General features: G+C 37.2%; 1 pseudogene; it reads left to right on the top strand.

Moving 5' to 3' along the window:
- The first annotated feature begins 14,628 nt into the window (after positions 1-14,628).
- LOC149153868 (acetyl-CoA carboxylase 1 pseudogene) lies at positions 14,629-15,081 on the top strand (annotated as a pseudogene).
- Positions 15,082-15,526: the final 445 nt, after the last annotated feature.

Here is a 15,526-nt window from a genome sequence, read left to right as displayed (position 1 = left end):
CAAGCCTATATGGAAAAAGGGACTACCCAAGGCCATAAAAGAGCATCAAGTCTACATGAGTGCTAAATGATGTTATAACACTGGTCTTCTAGCCTTTCTTCTACATGATTTTCTATACCTCTTGAAGTTGAGGAGAAATTTGTTGTCTTTGGTCCACATCTATCAACAAGGAGTCTCCATTCACATATTTGATGGCAAGTTCGAGGTTAGAAAAGCATCAGATCACTCACTTTTCATGATTGGGATAAAAGAAGAAAGACTTCTGGAGCTGCAAGGAACCTCTGCTCATGCATAAAAGGTTTCATACAGTTATCACTATGATGAAGGTACACTTTCATCAAGTCTCTTATGGAATGCTAGATTTGGACACTTGAACTATGACAACCTTCATTTTTTGAAGAAAAATGGTGTTACTAGTTTTCCTACATTTCCTAAGAAACTTAAGCAATGTAATGCTTGTATCTTTGGAAAGCATAGAAAATAGTCTTTTCAGGATTCTCATTCCATAGCACATATAAAATTTGAACTCATTCATTCTAATTTATGTGGCCCAATGCATGTTCCTTCTGCAAATGGCAATAAATATATGATGACTACGCTAGAATGTGTTGTGTTTATTTATTAAAAAACAAATTTGAGGCTTTTGTAAAATTCAAGAACTTTCATGCATGGATTGAAAATGATGCACAATCTCATATTAGGTATATTCGTACTGATAATGGAAAAGAATATACTTCAAATGAATTTGAAAACCATCTTTTCCAGCATGGGATCAAACATCAAACAATCGTGCCTTATAATCCCCAAAAGAACAGAGTAGCTAAAAGAATGAACAGGACAATCTTAAATATGGTACGTTCGATGATGTTTTTCAAGAATCTTAAGATGATGTTTTGGGTTGATGCATTTCTATGTGTTGTGTAATAGTACAACTTAACGCAATGTCACAGTAGGACTAAAGAGGACTCCCAATCCTACACAATACTGCAGCATGGGTGACATATGATAGCGAGGATCTAACTAGGAATCCCATGGAAGGAAAGGCTCTACCACTCTGTTACGATTTTACAAGTCGGTGAGTGAGAGGGGTTAAAGAATTGCAACATAATTGGGTGAAACTATGGCTAAATATCATAGTATGAGCTCAAGATGCAAAATGCAATATAAAAGTGATATTTGTTTAGATAATCTTCGGCAAAATCACATAACCAATCTTTTGTCGACGCGTTTCGAACCAACCAGTGTGGTTCATCGTCAGGACAAGTTTTATATTTCTTACCCTATATGCCAGTTTAGAAAACAATACCTACCATGATAGCTCAGCGATGGTGGATTCAAAGTGGTGGAAAAATTGGACAAAGTCATAAAATATATTCGACAACCTAAAAATATCCTTTCCCAACACTTCAAGCAGAAGGTCAAAAGTTCATGAAATAAAATAAAGTTTTAAAAATGAACTTTAGGAAAGTGGGTTTTTAAATTTTGGCTATAAAAAAAGTTTTTGAACTCACCCCATTTCATTTTTACCATTCAAGTGTTGAGAAGAGGCCTCTTGGAGAAAATTTGAGAAAATCGATTTGGTCAAATCCACCAACGAATTCAGAAAACACAGACTCCAGGTAATTCATAACCTTAAACTTTGTCCATTTGATCAAGAATTTTGATAGATTAATCTAATATTATGAAGAAATTTTTTTGTTTTCAAAAACCATTATGCGTGTACATGAGTTGGGAATTTTAAAATTTGCATATAGAAAGCCCTATACGTGATTTTATTAAGGGAAAGTCACTTATGTACGTGAATGTCTCTTATAAAAGTTGCGTACACGTAGAGTAAAAATGAAAAACACAAAAACACAATTTCTAACGGATCAAATCCTTTTATTTTCCAGGATGTCAATCATTTAGAGAGAGAGAGAGCATAGTGAAGTTGATAATCAAGTATTAGATGATCAAGAGTCATTGGATGGATTAAAAATTTGTGAATTGCTCAAATTCTTTATGATGCCCAACATGAGAACTCAGACTCAATTGTTGGAAATTTTAATTCACTACTTGGACCCAAAGAAAGAAGAATTCATCATAGATGATATTCCTTGATCTATCAAAGTAGAGGACATCTACTTCATAATAGTACTTTTCCGAAGGGGAGAAGCAATGGATATGAAAGGGAAGGCCCGTGGGGGCCTCAATATTGTTGACTATATTGTTGTTTACTACACACCGTACACTTAGAAGGTTGGGTCACAAGCCTGCCAATCAAGATAATTTTATTTACTATTGGTAGGATAATGGGCTCTACTTCATTACATTAGGCCTCTCGACCATACAGGTTTTTGGCAATGGAATGCCTGGAACCAGTAGTATATGAATGCTACACAATGCTCTTAACCAATATGAAAAAATAACTATCATAAGTAATATGGGGAAAGGTGAAGAATTTTGTCTATGGAACCATCCTCTACTCATTTTATTTGATTGGATTCTAGCACATCGACTTAGAGTAGCTACTGTCATCAACAATCCTAGAGATCCCAGGATGGCCAGATCGGCATATCAAATCAAGCAACTTGGTGGAGGCGAAGTCACTCAGGTGGCCTTTGATGACGAGTTCTTCCACTAATGGGAGCAACATGTCATGGCCATAGAGGATTACCCTTATGCAGGATTAGACTTCTGATTAGACCCAAAGCTAGTACTTCTAGAAGGAGCTACATGGGGCAACATTGGTAATTTTTGGGTTTTTGGATTTTTGAATATAATCTGAAGAAATTTAAAATATTTTTTTCCTTGAAACCAAAATCTTACAAGAATAAATGATCATGATACAAATATTGGACCAGTGAGACCTGGCGTGGAGAGAGGAGCAGTTGAGTCTGAGAGAGTGCTCCATATTGTTCATAGTAACTTGGAGAGTTTGACTCACCAGGGTCCAACGGGAGCAGTAGAATATCTCCCTGAGGCTATACAGAGATGAGTGGTTGGAGTACCACAAGAGTGGGTGCAACTCTTCCGAAGAGTGGTGAATGCCATCGTCTTCGACCGGGATGCTCATCCAGGGAAGGGCCCACAAACTTAGATTTTAAATGACTAATATTTTTTATATATGGACATGATCGGGCTTAAGTCCTAATTTTGTAGGAAATTTGTCCACATTTTGTAACATTTTGACATATTATATCTATCTATATGCATATATTTCGCAATTATTTGATCATATATACAAATGATTTTTGGTATTTCGATTTAATGTGATGAATGATTAATATGCCAATCCAATGCTTGGTTAGCTATAGAATCAACAAATGAATTATTTGATCATGGAATATCAATGAAATAATAAAAGTCAATGATCTTTGCAATAATATCACTCTAAAAAATTGACGATGTAATGAAGGATCTCTCACACGATAAACATTATTTAATTGAGACACAACCAGTTGCGAATCCAAATAAACCATTAATGATTCAATGCCATAATATATTGCTTCATATAGTAAATTAATAACAACACCGTATTTAGCCATATTTTTAGAAGTCGGACCGATACATATGCCTCTTGCGACCAACAAATGACCATATGGATAATGTATTACCCAAGCGATGGAAGCTAAATTTTGAGTATGTCTACTAACGCCATTTGTGAATCCTAAATACATTGAATCATCCATCGAAGCCTACCAAAGAAGATCGAAAATATCATCATCACCATGACACCTATAGACAAAAACTAAAACTATGTACACTATTTACAAAACAAAGCAAATGCTAGGCAAAATCCTAGGCATAATACTTCTTGAGATAGAGCCCATTTATGGGCTCTAACAGCACATTTCCCTCAAAATCAACCAATTCATAAGTTCCCTTCTTCAAGAGCCTTTTAATGATGAAAGGATCATACCACATAGGTTTGAATTATCCTACCGCCAAGGTATCTTTATCTTTGACATAGACCAAGACAAGGTCACCTTCATAAAAAACCCTAGGTCGTACAAACTTGTCATACTGATATTTGACTCTTTTCTTATGGGCCTCATTCATTGTGGTTGCATCTCGATGTTGCTCATCAAGATGTTCCAAATGAATAAGGTGCTCTTCAAGACTTGAGGTGTCTGGAAGAAGCTGGACTACTAACTTAAGAGATGGAATCTCACATTCTATAGGAAAGATCGATTCCAAACCATAAACCAACTGAAAATAAGTGAAACCCATAGCAGTCTTAACAGACATTTGATATGCCCATAGTGTAGGATATAGCATGATGTGCCAATTGGACTTAGCTTGATTGATTGTCCTTTGCAGGATAGTCTTAAGGGATTTATTGATGGATTCAACCTACCCATTACCTTGAGGATAATAAGGAGACAAATGCTCCTGCCAAAATCCCAACTTCAAGGCCAACTCATACATCATCTTATTATGAAATTGACCGCCATGATCAATGAAAATACCTCTAGGAATACCGAATCATGAAATGATTTGATTGAACAGAAAAAGTGTTGTTGTCTCACCGTTTTTATTAAAGTAGGCATAGCTTCGACCCACTTGGTGAAGTAGTTTACTACTACGATAATTTACTTGTGACCCTTAGCCAAAGTCAAGTTATAAGTAGTAAAATCAATACCCCAATTAGTAAATAGACCGACAATGATTACATGAAAAATAAAAGCTAAATGAGCGCACATTTTTCGAGTATAAACTTGACAAGGATGGCATTCTTTTATCGCTTCTATACAATCTTTAAAAATTGAAGGCCAAAAATACCTTGCACGCAAGATTTTTTGGGTTGTATCAAACCCAGATAGATGACCTCCGCAAGATCCACTATGGCGGTCATTCATAACTCACTCATCTTCTTCTAAGGTTAAACAACGTATAAGGATTAAATCAATCCTGCGGCGATATAGAGTGTCACCAATAATCATATAATTCTTAGCTAGGTGACATAATTTTTGATGTTCATCCTTAGAAAAAGTTTGAGGAAACTTCAAACTCTGGAGATATACATTGATGTCTCCATACCAAGGATCTTGTGAAGAGATAAGAAAAATATGCTCATCTGAAATGATTCTTCATAAGTAACATCTCCTTCACAAGGTAATTCCAAAATCAATTCTGTGAATACTAATGATTTATTTAAATTTGCTGACATAAACTTGAGATCAAACTCTTGCAAAATGACAATCCATTTATTATATTTTCCCCCAATCACTCACCTACTGACACCAAATTGAAATGGATTAAGGTTAGATAATACAAAAGTTTTTCTGAGAAAAATATAATGACGAAGTCACTGAATAGCATGAATTGTTCCTAAATCCAATTCCTCAATATGAGAATACCGAAGTTCAGGACCAACTAAGCCATAGCTTAGATAATAAATTTCATGCTCCCTAAGGGCATTATCTTCCTGAACCAGATCCATACCTATATTTTATTCTATTGTTGCAAGGTACAAAAGGAAATCTCTGCTATAATCCAGTGGACTCAGAAGAGGAGCAGAGGTCAATGCCTTTTTAAAAGCATCAAACGAGCGTTGAGCAAAGTCATCCCAAATGAATGGAACTCCTTTCTTAAGTAAACGCATAAATCCTTTTGTTATCTTAGCATAATTTACGATAAATATCCGTAAAAAATTGGCTTTTCCTTAGAGACTTTGAAGTTAACGAATGTTCAAAGGGGAAGGCAACTGAAATACTTCCTCAACCTTGAAAGGATTAACACGAATCCCTTCATTAGAGATTATCAATCCCAACAATCAACCATATGTGACCGCGAAAACGCATTTATTAGGGTTCAACTGGATTTTATAATAATGACATCTTTCAAAGACTAAATGAATATGTTTTGGATGCTCCATTCTCTTGTAAGAGAGAGCAACTAAATCATCCAAATAAGATTCGATTATATGCTTGATGTCGTGGAAAGCGTAAGACATGGCCCACTGAAAAGTAGCCCCAACATTTTTAAATCCAAATGGAATTTTCTTATATGCAAACGTAACCCAAGGGAAAATAAAATTTTTCTTGTGTTGATCTTCAGGACGAATCGTTATTTGATTATATCCATAAAATCTGTCGATGAAGAAAAATATTTCATTTCCCACACACTCGTTAATAATTTGACCTATAAATGGAGTGGGGAAATTGGCTTTAGGACAAGCTTTATTAAAACCCCTAAAATCGATGCATACCCTAATTGTTCCTTTCTTTTTGTTAATAGGGACTGGATTTGAATCCCATTCAGTGAAAGGAACACGTTAGATGAAACCTGCCTTAAGCAATTTCTCTACATCAGCCTTGATAGTCATGACTTTCCTAGGGTTAATCGGTCGAAGCTTTTGTCGAACAGGCTTTGCATTTTCATAAGTATTGATCTCATGTTAAACTATACTAGGATCAATCCCAGGAATTTCCTCATAAGACCAAATTAATACATCCTAAAAGTATTTAAAGAGATCAATGTCAATTTTGATTTATTCAAGGGAATACTCAACTTTGATGAAGATATTTTCGATAACATTTGGCATTCTTAGAAATGTTCACAGAAAAGGTTTCTGAAATATTAGCCATGTTACCGTCGGAAAAAATATGTGATGCAGACAAAGGGTTTAAAATTTTATGAACACTTCCACTAGAGAGAGGACTAGACAAGTTTGATTCAACTTCGCGCAAGTCAGGGAGAAAATAGGACCGATGATGCAAATCATCTCATGGTCTTTCTACACCAGTCATTGCTTCTATAATTCCCTCTTCATATGGTAAAACAATATCAAGGCAATCCATAGCCGAAGTGGAATCCACTATCCACACCAGCGCCACATCACCATCTACATCGTTTGATGGGAGAGGGATGGCATCAAAATTTGCATAATTAGCAATAGACTAACACACAATTTCTACTATAGATATTGGATAAGCCATTCCACCCAATTGTCCTTCTTCTAATGTGGCAGTAGGAGGGAGCAAGGGCCAAGGATCCGAAAAATAATGAGTTCTAAAAGAACGTTTCCGAGGAACGATCATGGAGAATGAAATGGCATTGATATGAGCAACAGGAGATGGAATATCAAAAGTACCCATTAAAGAAGAATTCATTCCAAGTCCTAAATTATTGACAAGCTACTTGGTATTCTTTACAAAGGGGACAGTGGAGTCATCATATGCATTAGGGTCGTTGGGAGAATAGGCTAACCGATCAATCGTAACAATTCTCCCTTAATAAGTAAAGCATAGGCTGTGAAATAAAAGACAATGGCATCCATTGCGTAAACCCAATTGTGACCCAACAAAATATTATAATCGAGATTAGCATCAAATATCTCTACTTCTACATTAACCACCTTGCCCCTACATAAATAGGGAAGGCAGGTAGAATCCCATGAGGCCTATGAGGATGACCATCGAATGCAGTTAAGAGAGTAGGAGAGGGAACAACTTCAGGTGACCCAATAGCTTTCTAACATGACATAGACATGATGCATTTGGAATCCTCTTCATCAACTACGGTTCGAAATATCGTCTTCATATGATACATAGATTTCATCTGAAAAGCCATATGATGATGGAGTTTGGTTTTAACATTTGACATATCAAATGTAATTACCATATAATTTTTTGGGTCTACTACTCTAATCGCAGTGAGAAAAGCACTTGTTTGTGCAACACATTATTGGAGTACCTCTAACGTCGACATAGCATAGGGGCTTTGAGCTAAATCTTCAACAATAGAATAGTTCTGAGCAGCCCTCAAATTGGGATTATAAGTCAATCATTTTGAGGAGCCTTTCAGCATTCGAGGTATAGGCTCAACTGCGAGCCTCTCTATGTGAAGTGGTTTTGGAATATAGAAAGAAATTTTAGCCTTAGAAGGTTCTCCCTCTCCATAATCATGAGGTTTAGTTGAAACATCAACATGACTTAACCATATATACATTCGATGTAGATTCCCCCTCTTGGTTACCCCCTGTAGGGGTTTCAGTACTAGCATTCGTGCTAGCAAGTAATTGTTGCCCTTGGGGAAAAGGGTTATTAAGCACAACCTGGGAACTAGAAGAACGTTGTTGAGCTAACAAGCGTTGAGCATCCGGAATCTTGGGGAAAAGATGGCTAAGGTGATCCCCACTGCATAATTTGTTTGGGAACTTAACCTTCTTCTTAGATTGTTTTTCCCTCACCAGTGTCATCACTGGGTTTATTAGCATTACCCTTTCCTCTCTTATCTTTTTTCTTCCCATCAGATTGTTGATTTTCTTCAAGATTTGAGGACTGAAAAAGGATTAATCGCTAAAGGTTGAGAAGGATTAGACACCAATGACGTAGTTTGTGTTGCAGAAGCAGATTGTAATGACAACTATTGTAATTGATTCAAAAAACTAGTTGTATTGCTATTTATCGATCTTATAACTTTTTCGACATGAGTTCCTTGTTTCGGCTTGGCGAGATAGATTTTAAATGTAGGAGAATTAGGCAAAATATTTTAGAGAAACTCTCGACTAGGAATAAATGAGCTCTAACTATTGGGCTCTAAAGATAACATGTTCTTTAGTGAACACCCAAGAATGTGACACATCCTTAGAAATATCAGGTTGCAATGATTTCAAAAACCATTCCAAAAGAAACTCATCAGGGATATAAGCCTTGATCAATCTCTTCCTTCTGCGCCACTCTTGAATGTGGTCAGAAATATGTGTAGCCTTGTCCTGCTCAAAATTGGCTAGGAGTTCAGTTCCGGCATCATAATAGACAGGCAACTGAAAATGGTTCAAAAACATTGTAGCTAAATAACCAAACACAAGAAACATCCCCCCCCCCCAACTTGATGTACCATTTAGCCGCATTTCCAATTAAGGTGCATTGGAATAGTCTCAACCTAATTGAATCATCAATCAGGGAGTTTGATGAGCACCATAAATGGAAAGTGGTTATATGATCAGTCGGATCCTCACCAGACTTCCCTTCAAATTTTAGAATATTGGATGGAATTTTATTAGGGACCGGAGGCCAAGCCAGATTAGAATGGATCGGATTGTTAGTCAATTTTCAAAGATCTCGAAAATTAAGTTTTGTCAAGAATGGTAAGCATGGAGAAACAAGAAAATTTCAAGCTCTAAGAGTGGAATTTCCAACATTTGAAAAAGAGTGTCCTAGATTTTGAGAGGCACCGGGTTGCCAAGGTTTGCTCGTAGAAGCACTTGAACCATAAGGAAAACCTTGTAGACCAGGGGTGTATGGAGGTATCCACCCCCTACTACAGGATTACTAATTATAGGAAAACTTCCTCCCAGCGGAACATTATATGAAGGGGGAAGCCCCTGGTAAGGATTATAAGCACTAACCAAAGGAGGAAAACATGTAAAGTACCAGTAGTAGGGAAGGGTATACTCCCTTATTGACCAAATAAATGGGAAAGATTCCCTAACCCAAAACCACTCACAGAAGGATATGCCAAGCCCTGGTTCCCTTGAAAAGGATTAATGTTTTGAGCATGACCAGAGAAAGGCATTGATCCTAAATTCAACAATGGATTGGAAGGAGGAACATGTCCACTTCCAAATTGAAAACCTTATAAAGGTATTGAACTAGTAGCCATCAAAGTCATAGATGTAGAAGCAGCAGAGGGTAAAGTTGAATAAACTGATGGAATCCCACTAGATGGCATTCCAAAAGGATAAGCTCCCGTGAAAGGAGCATAAGGTTGGGTGCCCCCACTCAGAATCAAGATGGAGGTAGAGCTAATAGCCACCATACTAAGTGTAATAGTAGATATAGGAATAGTACCTCCTCCTACAACTGAAGAAGGAGTATGTACACCAGTTGTATCGGCAGAGCCACTAAGATTGGCCATTGAGAAGAAAGAAGGAGAGTGAACAGGGTTATTCGGCCTATGATTCGTAGTACCCACATATAATACAATGTAAGGATGATGAGAAGGAAGAGGTTTTGTAGAAGTATCAGGAGGCCCTGAAACATCTTCGATTTATACTTCATCTTCCGATTAGAAGAGTACTTTAACAAGCACCAGAGTGTTTCCATCCGGATTATGGACTAGACTAGATTCACCCTGTGGAGCAGCCTGTGCTAAGCGGGTTGTTTCCAAAAGGGCCGATAGTGTAGTGTTTTGTTCATTAGCGCAACAAACTCTGAACCTAGGTTCAATCCAACAAATAGCCCTCTGAGAAGGATCTATATCTATTGCATTAGCTAACATTGGTTCAAAAGCACCGGAAAAATTACTAATACGCCTTCTAGGTGAACGTTTGGCACTCGCAGGTGAAAGCCCACAAAGCCTTCTAGACCAAAGAATTGGTCGATCAACCACTTTTATATGTAAAGAGAAATTAAATACTTAAATCACCTATGTCAAGCTAGGTTCACAAAGCACTCACTAAAAAAATCCTAAAGATACAACCAAGCAAACAAATTCCAAGTATTTCCACTCCGAGTCATTAGGATCAGACAACAAAATACAAGAAATCTAAGATAATGATCTCCTTAAGGTATTTTGGGGTGATGAGGGCTCAATCATACTAGCCAAGATATCAAAAGTGGTTACGCTGACCTCCAAACAATATTCTTTTTCAGTGCAAGTACCCAAGCGTCACAAGGCCACCCTCCAGAAGTACTATGAAAGTGATGCAACGTCTACCTTAGGTACCATAGGCATTCCCCCCCTGAAGTCACCTGTGTGGTCCCTAGGAAAGGCAACTAAGGTCACCAGCTTGTGGTCAGAAGTCGGGTGGAATAGTCATGGGAGTACGATCCAACAAGTAGGAGAGGGGGTATCTCTCTTTCCTTATATTCACACATCCTCTTGCTTAACTCTTGTGTTAGAGGAGCTTTCCCATACAGCTTAATGATATTTGATTTACACTCTTTAGTAAACTTCTATACTTTTAGTTTAAGTGGCCTTAGAGAGTTTACTCTCCACACACCTATTCCAAGGCCCTAAATGTCCTAGACTAGTTGATGTTGCTATGAAAAAAATAAAAATTATAGTTCATTTTAACACTAGGCTAGATGCAAATGTAACACTTACTTTTATTTAATGAAAGTGATTTCTACACGGGTTCTATAAGAAAGCTAATAAATAAAAACTCTTTTTCTTTTTCTTTCAAGCACTCACACATTCAACACCTAACCAAAAATTACTAAATGATGTATAAAATGCATCTACCCTAGTGCACACTAGAATACAAAAGCAAGATACAATTAAAGCTCAAAAACAAACAAATGTGAACCCAAAAGCAAAAGCCAATTTATCAAGCAACAAGAAGCAAATCTCAAAGAAAATATACTCATCAAAGCAAAAATACTCTTAGACTTAAAACAATAATTCACACATTTGCCAAAAACCAAAAGACAGAAATACAAGAAAAGAAATACAAAGCAAATTATTTATTTTTCTTTAAAATATTTTTAAAAACCAAGAAATTGAGAAAGGAAAAAAAGTATCTATTTGAAGACCAACAACATGAAAAAGACCCAAATCCCTCCAATCACCAAAAATCTCAAGGATAAAATACTAAAGCGGGATAAGAGATTTAATCACCATAAATAATTTGATCAAAAAGATACAAAAAATTATGGAAATCAGGAAGACTTTAGAGAACTGCAATCTCTCATTCATCTAAGAATTACGACCACCTTTCACAAACAAAGAAACAAAGAAAAAAAAGAGCCAAATTCAAGGTTTCACAAGAAGCAATTCAAAGATTGGGTTATAACAAGTTTAGGAATAACCATACCTATTCTAAAAGCACAGAACAGCCAAAGGCATCATAAAGAAGATCTAGAACCCAACTTCAAACACCAAAAGATTCAAAAAATAAAAACCCTAGGTTGACATAGCATTTTCACAACAAAAATGAAGAACACTGATAATACCTGACAACAAGATAATTCCAAGCTTTATTCATATCAGAAAATCATAAACAAACTTGGTCAAGCCCCCAGCAAAATCCAAAAATGAAAAAAATCAAATTTTCAGATTTGTACGCGACCGTTTGACTACAAAACCGTGTATGTACATGACTATGTTTGAAGAAACTCATGTATACACAAGTTTCTTTGCAGAAGTGTGCATACACATTTGTGTATACAATAAAATCCGTGTATAAATGGAAAAACAAAAAAACAAAAAAAACCCTAGTCCAAGAGATCAGGTTGAACCAACATTCCCCCCTTAATCCGAAGGGATATGTATGAGTCAAAGAAGAGAGTTGTAATAAAAAATGTGCAAAAATTCATGGCAACATTAGGTTGAATGTGCTCTCTGAAATGTTGGTATAATGGGAGTGGTTTAAGGATGATTACCAACACTAGAATGCTTAGTGTAGTTCCCAGAACTCTTCCAAGTCTGGCATGAAGCTCAGGTCTTATGCTAGAGGAAGGTACTCCTAATGTTTTGAAGAGGGAAACCTTCAACCAATAAAGGGAGGTCTCACCCTGCATAAAAGGGAGAACCTCAACCTGAAAAGGGAGGTCTCAACCTGTGATGGTTTAAGGATTACCACCAACTCTAGAATGCTTAATGCAATTCCTTGAACTCTTCCAAAACTGGCAAGAAGTTGAAGTCTTCTGCTAGAGGAAGTGTCCCTAATTCTTTGAAGAGGCATCACCAACTGAAGGCATGATTAGGGGCATCTTTGTCTCTGGCTACACTCTGAATCCGATATGGTAGGTTGTGGTTCAGGCTCACTTGATGTGGCTTTGAAGCTTGTAGATTACCATCATTTCCCCCCTGTCAGATACAAGGTGAGATGATGGAGAAAACTCAACTGCAATATTGTTCAATACTCAAGAACAAGTTCGGAAATATGACTGAAATATCTTCTTGGCTGTTGATGCCCATTTCCGATAAGCGATCCATCCAAGATTAATCTTTGTTCTTGCAGGAGGCTTGTTTCTGAAGAATCTATTTGAAGAATGACTGGTTTTATGGTAGTACTTACATGGATGAAGATCAAAACAGTGATCTTTCATGTGGCCAACTCGGTCACAGTGTTGGCATTTCACAATCTGTTGTTGTTGCTGTGGAAGAGGGGTCGAATCTGAAATAACTGAAGGTGAACTGTCATGAAGGAATCCAACACTCTTAAACTAAATGGGCTTTGAGTAATCTGGAATATGAAAGGAAACCTCATCATATCCAAGACCTGTTCTGTGCTTGTTGTGGACAAGCTCTTCCCAAGGTCTGATGATGGGCTTGGGAAGTGCAAACTGAACTTCTGCATCTGCATGTACAACTGCTGCTTCATTGGGTACTAAATCTGAATGAAATTCAACAATATTGACTTATTGCTGATGGGTGGTTGTCTTAATGTTCTAAACAAAAACAGGTTCAGAATGATGTCTATTTTGATGTAGCTCTTCTTGTTGTAGTTGTGATTCAAGCTGCAAAAAATCAATTTTGTCTTGTACATTTTGCAAGCAAGTTTGAATGTTAAAAATAGTTTCCTTACTGACTTTTACCATCCCATCAACAGTGGAATAGATTAGACTATTCAATAACTGTAATGCATCATCAATTTTCTCCATTTCATGACAATGTTGCACGGATATCTCACACAATGCCAAATAGCCGCAACTTTAAAGAATATAAACAACCCCCAATGCTTATGAACATTAAACTCTATCGTTCCCAAAAATACTCCAGCATATTCACTTTTGAAGCAGAAATGATGGCTATCAAAACTTCAACAACTATCACACCATGTCATGGACAAGACTTGAATGATCATATATATAAATGCTTTGACTAGGGTAGGAACCAATATTCTTTGAAATTGCCACTTTCTTCAAAGAAAACAATCTGCTCTCACTACTCATATAAATGGGATAAGCATTGGAGATCTAGGCCTTCATCAAACTTCTAACTACATTTGGAATAGTAGCTTTGAGATGGCATATAATGCAGCATGTGCTCTTCTTTAGAAAAGCAACTTTCCAGAAGCTCAAGAGCACCTACTTCTTGCACGCAGGATAGGGCAAGAGATGTTGATAGAAGAGGAATATACTGAGGAGGAAATAGAGAATGAACTAGCTCCCATTTCTATTCAGCTCGCATATGTGCAACAAGCTTTAGGGAATGATGGGGATGCAATGACAACCTATAACAATATTCTAAAATAGAAGCTCTTTGATGCTCCATCAATTGCAGTTGCAACAAATAATCTCATCGCACTGAAGGGTGCCAAGGATGTGTTTGATGGATTAAAGAAGTTTGACAAATTAATTGACAAGAGTGGTGGAGTTTAAGGATTATAGCTTGTTTATATCCTTGAGTATAAGCTTTCTGCTAGACAGAAGGAAGCAATTTATTGTAATCATGCATTGTTGTTACTAAATGCAAACAAGTTAGATTAGGCTCGAGAACTTGTATTGTTCCTTCTCAACATGTTCCCAAATAGCGTGACACCGACTTTACTTCAAGCATCATTGTTAATCAAAGAGAACAAATCTAATCAAGCAGTAGAGAGATTGCAGGGGGATCTCTCAAGTCTCTGAGGGGCGTAATCACATTGGGCTTATTGTTCATTAGGTGGTCTGCAAATTGAACCTTCCTCTTAGTTGAGGGGCGGCATAAGTCTGTTGGTTTTAAGGTGTCTTAGGAAATAACAAAGATAATATGGGGGAAGGTATCCACACTAATGGGATTGCAAATGGGAAGGTTGCAGTGAGGACTTCAGCAGTTTTATCTCAAATTGATGAGTTCTGCTATGCACTTGACGGAAACAAACCAATCCGGAGTATTTTAATTGCCAACAATGGCATGGCAGCAGTCAAATTTATGTGGAGTGTGAGAGCATGGGCTTATGAAACATTTGGGACTGAAAAGGCTATTTTACTGGTGGCTATGGCCACACCTGAAGATATGAGGATCAATGTTGAGCACATACGAATTGCTGATCAGTTTGTAGAAGTGCCAGGAGGTACCAATAATAACAACTATGCAAATGTTCAGCTCATTACAGAGATAGCAGAAGAAATTTTAGGAAAAATTACTGAAAAGTATCCAATGAAATCAACATTGGCTCTTCTTTTATGTGCCCAAGTTCCCACAGCTGCAAGTCATTATTAGGTTGCTATCGAATCTTTGGAGTGCATAACTGAAATAAAAAACAAACCTGGAACTGTTGCTACATTCGTATCTTTAAAAGAGAAGGCAGGTGATATTGATGGGGCAGAGGCTATCTTTGATGCTGTTATAGAGTGGTGGAGAAGAATGGCCAGAGCTCTTCTCTATTCTTGTGCAGCAGCTTCAGTCAGCTGATATCCTTACCACACACAAGGTGTACATGGTTCTCCATCGAACATTGAAAGAGTTATCAATCAAACATCTTACTGCAGATCAACATAACTTTGCAGAGAATACTTCTCATCTTTAGCAGTACACAAGTTGTGGACATGGCTGGAGCATTGCAAGTCTATGTTAATGCTTCCGCGGGTGCACTTGACAAGCTCAGGGAATTTCCTTAAGTGTTATATGGAGGCAGCGTAGGGGCGAAGACATATAACTAGAGGCA

This window comes from Pinus tabuliformis, chromosome 9 (assembly GCF_031772625.1).
Source record: "Pinus tabuliformis cultivar Carrire ecotype Pingquan chromosome 9, CPIR1, whole genome shotgun sequence".
Taxonomy (NCBI): Eukaryota; Viridiplantae; Streptophyta; class Pinopsida; order Pinales; family Pinaceae; genus Pinus; species Pinus tabuliformis.
The sequence above is the reverse complement of the archived record's forward strand: the minus strand, read 5'-3'. Positions and strand labels throughout refer to the sequence as shown.